This window comes from Hibiscus syriacus, unplaced genomic scaffold, assembly GCF_006381635.1.
Source record: "Hibiscus syriacus cultivar Baekdansim isolate YM2019G1 unplaced genomic scaffold, ASM638163v2 tig00021875_pilon, whole genome shotgun sequence".
Lineage (NCBI taxonomy): Eukaryota > Viridiplantae > Streptophyta > Magnoliopsida > Malvales > Malvaceae > Hibiscus > Hibiscus syriacus.
The window spans coordinates 1-8,833 of record NW_024062516.1 but is presented as its reverse complement, the minus strand read 5'-3'; the positions used below and the strand labels follow the sequence as shown (position 1 = coordinate 8,833).

The 8,833-nt window shown below is 39.2% G+C and overlaps 1 pseudogene; it reads right to left on the bottom strand.

The window, feature by feature from the left end:
• Window positions 1-824: 824 nt before the first annotated feature.
• On the bottom strand, window positions 825-8,829 carry LOC120210016 (annotated as a pseudogene).
• Between the last annotated feature and the right edge of the window lie 4 nt (window positions 8,830-8,833).

Here is an 8,833-nt window from a genome sequence, read left to right as displayed (position 1 = left end):
GTCTTCTAAAAATAAAATTTCCATGGCTGCCTCTGCTTAGTTGCTGATCGTCACTGGTGTCTCACTGGGACTCCTATCCAGGTAATGAAAGTTTAGGAATGCACCTAAAGTCTGTTTTAAAAGGTTTTTGAATGAATATGGTAATTGTTTCGTATCTCGAAGCGAAGGAGAACTCTTCTCAGTATTTATTGGATTTCAATTTTCTTCTGTTTTATTCTTATTCCATTGGCTGAGGACCTGTCTCACACAGTATAGTATAAAGTTGTAGGGGAGGGAGAGAAATGGGAATTTGGAGAGAGAGACCAGTTTGAGAGGGAAACGTAACCCAGTGAGCAATGGAGAAAAGAGAGATAAGAGGGTTCGATATCCTAAAAGCTAAGTGGAAATTACAAGCTAAAGTTTCTGTATCATATCAAAATGAAGTTGATCTTTTACAAGTTATTTTGGGGCTGAAGAATGTGTTTGGGGTCTGGGAACTTGTATGGAGCTCAATTTGGTTTCAATGAGAGTATTAGAGGGCTGCCATGGACAATAAGTTTCACTAGTGTTGTTTTTAAGGCTTATTTAAGAATGCCATTTTATCAGTTTGGTCATGAAAAATATTGACAATTTCATCTAATTTTTTATCATCCAATAAGTTTGTCAATAGGGAAATAAATTAACACTTGAACCAAAAAACAATGCTAATGATGTAATATGATTATATTGAAGGTTGTGATCTAAATGAAAATTGAAGTTAAATTCAGTGATTAAAATGTAAATTACTTGTGATATACTTGAACTTTAATCATTGTGTTGGAACACTTTAAAGGATAATTTCTCAATTTTTGGTTAAAATAAGCAAGAAACATAATACATGTATGTATGATAGATAAGGCTGACATGTATTTTTCCTATTCTCTTTACAAGTTAGAACACTTCCACAAATGACAACCCAACTAATTAACTACCCTATTCTCATCCCCAAAATCCGAGAAACACGACAAACATGCACAGTATCCGGTTATATCATCTGCTGATGAAGATCGGCAGCCTGCTGAGCCAGCTCCACCACCATAGCCTCATCAAAGAACTTGTTTATGCTCACATCTTCACTCATTCCCTGGAAAGTTAACAGAAATTCACTCAACTGTGCTTCGATTTGTTTCTTTTTTATAAGATTTTTGTCCATTTTACAGATGGAATGTCAGCACGGCTGAAGTAGGAATACCTTTCTGCGCCTTGTCTTCATCATGAACTCTCGAGCGAGATGCTGTATTGGTGCAGGTTCGAGAGGCCACAGAACTATGCTCTTGTCCAAGGGATCTCCGGGAACTATGGCCCAGTGGTCGAATACCGAGACAAAAAGCTTGACCTTGTGTGTGGTACCTTAGGTCTGTCTCAAAATCCAAATGAGTCTATCTCAGGCAACAATGCCTAAATGGAAAGGGGAATCAGAATATCAGATGAATTCGTAAGCATGTATATAGATGAGGTAAGTAGTAAGCTATTAGGCAATTGCATGAATGGTCAACAAAATTAGGCAAGCGAACTATGCAATACATATCTTCACAACTACCTGCATCGCTCACATTAAAAAACAAAACCAACAGGCATGCAAATAGTTCTTAAGGAACTTAGGGTTAGCTTCCAAACCTTCAAAATATAGGCTGGGGTTCCTGGTTGTGGAACATCAGCTGTAACATGGCCAAGTCTACGAGACAACACCGTGTAGATAGCAGAAACACAGTCAATTGGTGTTTTTATTTGAAACACAATCACAATAGGCAAAATAAACAAGTTTGTCATTTGAGGCGGTTGCATATGATCGGAAAGACACTTTATTGGCCAAAATAGAGGCTTGCTTCCGGGTAGGATTGGAACCTTTGCATAGCCTTTTCCTAATCCTAACAGGAAGAGGATACCATTTGGCCAAAAGACATAGCAATCAGGGCAAGATTTTACAGAAATTTCAGAACTATTTTCATCTTTCATATGCCAAGGCAATTACATTATGGTGTTTATTGTTTTATCATTGGAGAATAAGCTACAGCATCCTGTGTACCTTGATTTGCAACGTTGTCTCATTGGCTTCTCTTTAAATAGATATTGTGCCAGTGGGAATATCATTGAACATTGAACATACCTCCACATAATATACAGGTTCCATAAGTCGTGGAGTTGCCGTAAGTAAAGCTGAATAGGCCACCCGTTGATCTAAGGGGATGATCTGTCCAGATCCTCGATGCAATGGTTCAGATGCAATCCTTGCATCCACTATTTTGAACGTCACATTTCTAATTGGTTCATCACAGAGAGGTCCTTCTCTAGCACCCCACTGAAATATGCCCAGCAAAACACGAAATCCTTAACCACAGCAGCAGGTTAGCTACGTAGAAGATCAGGAAAGAAGAGATAATTTTACCCTTGGACAATAGAATCCCTGACAGATCCCAGCAATGCCTTGTCAACCTCGGTAGGGAGTGTATCATCCAATAAAATGTTAGGTCCCTGAAAAACAAGATCGAAAACAGCAGAGGTTAACCAGAGAAGCAAATTCTTAGGCTCAAATTTTTTCAGCTCTTTACAAATTACAGCAAAGAGAGATAGAATCAACCCAATCAGGGATTAAGTTAGAAAAAGGTCAAAAAAAACAATTGCACTTTGTTACCTGCTTATCAGGGCCAAATGCCCAGATGGAACGTGCAGCAAGCAAATCCCAGTCATATTTTGTCTTGAAAAAGTCACCAAGTTGCTTCCCACTCCAGTCGACACTTACAACTCCATTCTCAATGTCCTCAGTAAGACCTCTCTCCAAAGGCTCAGCAATCTTTAAAATCATGGAAAGGTATATGATCATACAGCCTTAAGGCAAGTACTACTAGTAACTATTACTAAAAGCATCTAGATTAAAAAAATTGAAGGCATTTTACCATGGTTATTTTATTTTTTTGTTGGTGTTTCGGCAAAGCATTTCATAGATGAAGACTTCACCACTGTTTCGCAGAATGAAACAACAGGGTCTGCCACCTATATTTTAGGAGAAGCAGAAGAAGTGAAAACACACAAAATAAAGTCAAGCAAAGCCCATATAACAAATAAATAAGTTTCAGAAAGATATATAGAACTAAAATAGGAAATGGAGTGTCACGGTTGGGAGAGAGGAGGAGAAGCACGAAGCAGCGAAGGACATTGGGGATTCAGAAAATGATTTAGGGATTGAGAAATGCGAATTGGGAATTAAAACATGTAATGGTCAGGTGAGGATATTACCCAAGAGCTGAGCAGGTTGAGAAGACTCAAGTAACGCTGGAAAGGGCCAGACCAGTTGGCCAATACCTGCTGAAAGAAGAAATGAAACAAAACCATTCTGTTATGAGTCTGTTATTGTAAATGCCAGCTGGCATAGCTAGATTCGCAGTACTACAAGTGTAACTAAATAAATTACCTGCTTGTAGAGCATGGAGGCTTATGAATGAATGAATGAATTCTCAGCTTTCTTGAATCCCTTTTCTTCTCTTCTTTAATCTCAATTCTGTCCATTCTTCGTCTAATTTTCTTCTCTAATCTCCTAGGGTCATAACAATTGGTAATCAGAGCCACCACTCCTGGCAAAGCAATGGCTGAATCCTCTACAATTTCTGCAATTCAAAACCAGATTGATGACTTATCAAAGCTGGTGAAGCAAGATCAGCAGTACCTGGAGACAAGGATTGCAAAGAATAAGGGTTATTTCGAACAGATCCTAAGAGTATTGACAGGAAAGACGATGGAGCAAGACCAAAACAGCCCTGAAACGGAGTCGTTACCTGTGGCAATCGAAGGCACAAATGAAGGGTATCAAGTGTTTGATAAAATGCGAACAAAAGTAATTGATGGAATGTCATCAATCACTAGTACCATGAAGGTTGATTCAAGGCTGCATCAGAACACCAGTCTCGTTCGATCTATCAAACTGATCTCGGGGAACATCAACAGTTCTGCAAACAAGTTCCTCCAAATGAACCCTACTGTGTTATTCTTGGTGATGTTAGGGATAAGTTGTATCAGACAAGTGAAAGGTTTCGCCAAATGTTATCTCATGGTATCTCTGACATTTCCGATGAAGAAATTTTCACCAACATTGAGCAGTTTCTGGAACCTCTTGAACTATATTATAGATCACTTTGCTCTTGTGGTGAGTCAATTGCTAATGGAAGTCTTCTTGATTTCTTAAGGCAAGTTTCAACTTTTGGGCTGTCACTTGTTAGACTTAACAATCGTCAAGAGTCTAACCGCCATACAAATGTGTTGGAAGCCATTACCCAACACTTGGAAATCAGTCTCTACCGTGAGTGGTCTGAAGAACAAAGACAGGAATGGCTACTATCTAAACTAAGTGGAAAGCGTCCGTTGTTTGGTGTTAATCTTCCTAAAACAGAAGAAATTACTGATGTTTTGGATACATTTAGTCTTGATAGAGCTTCCAGCAGACAACTTTGGCAACTGCCCCTTCGGATGTTCTTGCTGTTGAGCTCCTGCAGCATAAATGCCATGTGAAGCAACACTTAATAGTTTTTCCACTGTTTGAGAAGACAGGTTTGCCTATATCAGTTCAAATTGCTACTTTTACGTCCTCCATAGTTGATTTTTCTATGGGTAACTCAAATAATGCCAACTATCTAGTTCCATCCGCGTTTAGAGAAAATTGTTCCAAAATGTTTAGGGATGTCAACAAACATGTTAAAATCTTTGATCCTTTTTTGTTTCGACTTTTGTTGATGAGATGGAAGATGGTTCAAATTGATAGGAGTTTGAGTGTGCCTAAAAGAGAAATTAGTTTATTCTGTAGAACAACAATTGTTCTGCTCGCTACAAAATGGTGGGTTATATACAAAATGAATTCCTTCAGGCTATACATATGTGAGGGTTTATAAGCTGCTATACTACACATAGCGAGACTGGTTCTTATGTATATAACATACTAAAGCAGACTAAATATAACTCTACTTCTCTCGGTAATGGAACTCAGAGGTTGGCTCAAGTATTTGCGAATGATCTTGAGGCATGCTTGGATGGTAGTGAAACTGTAATACAAAATTTTTATGCATATCTAGTTTCCGAGAAGACAACGGTTGCTGATATGTTGAAGTCTTACAAAGGATACCTTAGTGCTTATCAGTTTAAGAAGCTACCAATTATGTATGGAGACAAAATGATTTACCACATGGTTGGGAACGCAAGTTTCCTTCATATTGTAGATTTCAGTATCCTATATAGTTTCAGTGGCCTATTTTATTCAACATCTCTCGAAGAGACAGGTAGGCCTCCTAAGCTATGCATAACTGAATCGTGCTTCCCCAATGTGGTTTCCGGCCAAAACAAAGGATTGAGGTAACAGGTCATTGCTTGGGAAATTATTGCAAGCTCTTTATTGTTCCATTTCAGTACAAGGCTATGACAGCTCAAAATTGGGAAACTCTTCATGTAGAGGACATCAGGATTAATAGTAATGAATTCCTTACTGTAATTTTTTTTCAATTTGAGAATCGGCTTGAGGACACTGCTGAGGTGGGTTGTCTGAGGAATGTCGTACAAGAGTTGAGGGAAGTAAAAGAGAAGGCTAGCACCATGGCTGGAAAGCTAGCAGAGGCCCAAGCAACAATTGATTATTGTCAGTCTACCAAGACACAGATTGAACGAGAGTTGAGGGAAGTAAAGGACGAGGCTAGCATCCTGGTTGGCAAGTTAACAGACCCAACAACTATGAAATTACTTGAAGACTCATTGGCTATTGCAAAGGATGATTTGTCCCAACTTGCAGAAGAGAAAAATGATATAAATCAGAAGTTTTCACAGCAGGTTTTAGTTAGGCATGGCAATAAGGTTAGTTTCGATGAGCTAAATCCGTTTGTCAATGAAGACGACGAAGTGGCTTCTGTTGCTTATAGGTATAGAAGGTGGAAGTTTGATAATGATATGCAGTTAGATGCTCGATGTGAGATTCAGAGTGTTGTTGATGTTAATAACCAGAAGTCTTTCCTTACTTTGAATGCACTTAATGAGTTTGATCCCAAGTACTTTGGTGTTAATTGGAGGCAGAAGTTGGAGACTCAAAGGGGTGCGTTTTGGCTACTGAGTTAAAGAACAATGCGAATAAGTTGCCTAAATGGACTGCACAAGTGATTTTAGTCAATGTTGAATTGATGAGATTGGGACATGTTTCGAGGGTGCATCCTAGAGATCATTTTATCCATGTGATATTGGGTTGTTGGTTACAAGCAATGGCTAATTAGTTGGGTGGACTTCCTTCTTTTGCAACTTGGAAGGATTTTGTGGTCTTGCTATCACAAATTCGATACTTTGATCCTTGGGACAAGGATCGTCTAAAGGGGGAGGAATTGTCACGGTTGGGAGAGAGGAGGAAGCACAAGCACGAAGGACATTGGGGATTCAGAAAATGAATTAGGGATTGAGAAATGCGAATTGGGAATTAAACATGTAATGGTCAGGTGAGGATATTACCCGAAGAGCTGGAGCAGGTTGGGAAGACTCAAGTAACGCTGGAAAGGGCCAGACCAGTTGGCCAATACCTGCTGAAAAGAAGAAATGAAACAAACCATTCTGTTATGAGTCTGTTATTGTAAATGTCAGCTGGCATAGCTAGATTCGCAGTACTACTAGTGTAACTAAATAAATTACCTGCTTGTAGAGCATGGGAGGCTTATGAAATGAATGAATGAATTCTCAGCTTTCTTGAATCCCTTTTCTTCTCTTCTTTAATCTCAATTCTGTCCATTCTTCATCTAATTTTCTTCTCTAATCTCCTAGGGTCATAACATGGAGTTAGATACCTTGACTTCCACCTCAAAATAGAGCTCCCTAAGGTCCTTCATAATTGAATCCAAGTATAACTCTCCGGTACCTAATATAGTGTGCTCACCAGATTCCTCAACTTTAGTAATAGCTAGAGGATAGCTTTTGCTGATTTTCCGAAGACCCTCGACCATTTTGGGCAACTCACTGGGATTTTAAGGCTCGGTAGCTGTTTTTACAACAGGAAGAGTATTAAACTGTAAAGGCCGGAAAATGTATGCATCTTCATCAAGATCCAAATTACAGAGGGTGGTTATTTTCATAATTGAAGCATCAACACCTTCAATGAGAACCCAAGAGCCAGGAGAAGCACCGCTTATAAGTATTCTGTATTGAGCTTGGTAGATCCATAATTTGGTTACTTCTTTTATTGCCATGTCCTCCTCGTCATCTGGTGAATAGCCTTCGCCCAGTACTCTCAAAGTCTGCCCTGTTTGAATTCTACGACTGTAAACCCTACCAAAAGCATCAAAACGCTGCAATTGGACTTAGGATATAGTTTGGTCACATTAACTATGAGGGGACCAGATGGATCACATTCTACCATGGCCTTGTAAATCGTAGAATGTTTAGGTCCCGTGTATGTGTGATCAACCTTTTTAGCTGCGGCATCCTTTGGAGACGGTGTGTGCTGAACCAGCATATCAGTGAAGCCTGACGCTGAACCGAAACTGTGCTGCAAGCCAGCCTTAGCAAAGGCCTAATGTTTAACTTGTAAGCAGCATTGTTAAGAGTGACAACTCTGCTAGAGTAGACTCTACGCTCTTCCTATGTTCACGGTCACCTGGCTATATCTTATATAGGGGTTCAAGCAAAATTCAACAAATGATCGTTCTCCTCCACCAGTAGGGGATTACCTTTTAAAAGTCCTTGTATCAGATGATAAAAATATCACCCCAAAGACGTGATGCAAACTTCTCAGCATCAAATGGAATTCCATGGGTTTGACATAAAATTTTGCAAATGACTGCAAAGTGAAGGACCATCCTGCACTTCCACTAGCAAAAAAACATTTCCAGCAGCAGGATCAATAACCGGAACATTACCAGCGGTTTTAGAGGCTGCAGATATGTGGCTATTAATTACTTCCAGGGTATGCCTTAGTTTATGATAGGCGTCCTTAGGGGCACTTAAGTTCTGTTATCAGCCGGTCAACCTTCAAAAATAAAAATACGAGCACAAGCAAGAGGTGTTTTCCAAAAGCTTAAAATATATAATATAACTTAAAATAAAGCATAAAGGTGAAAAGTGTTCACCTTGTTTATAACAACTACAATGGGTATGCGTTCCTGTATTGCATGGCATATAGCCCTCTCAGTATTTACCTGTTTACAACAATAAACAAGTATCATTTGCCACAACCTTATATTGTTCGTAAATTCTAAAAGTGAAGCTATCATGAAACCTCAAAGTCAATATTGGTAAGCAATGAATTTGAAAGAGAGTTGACTAGGATTGCAGGGATATCATTTTCTTTAGAGTTCATATTTTACTATGACGCTTTCCTCTGAAGTTTTATACAACATTTACTACTTCCATGAATAAATCAGGCCGCTCTCGAGCATAGGCATAACCAGAAGGCTAAAATAAAAGGACGGTAACTATAATAGTATGAAAAGATATGCTTACCATCACTCCTTTGGCAGCATCAACAATCAACACAGCACCGTCCGCAAGCCTAAGAGCAGCAGTCATTTCATCCGAAAAATTCACATGACCAGGAGTGTCCATGATGTTACAGAGATAGGATTTCAAGCTACTGTCCTCAAGAACAAGAGACATTGGGATTGCCTTAATAGATATCCTTCTTTCTTGCTCATCGATTCTAGTATCAGTGTATCTCATGTGCTTCTCACTATTTTCATCAAACATTTTCATATGGTGGGTTTGCTCAACCAACATATCCATAAACCCTTTCCCATGTTGCAAGTGTCCAACGAGTGCAACATTGCAGACCAAACCTGGGTTTGACATCAAGCCAATAAGAAACTGGGTTGAA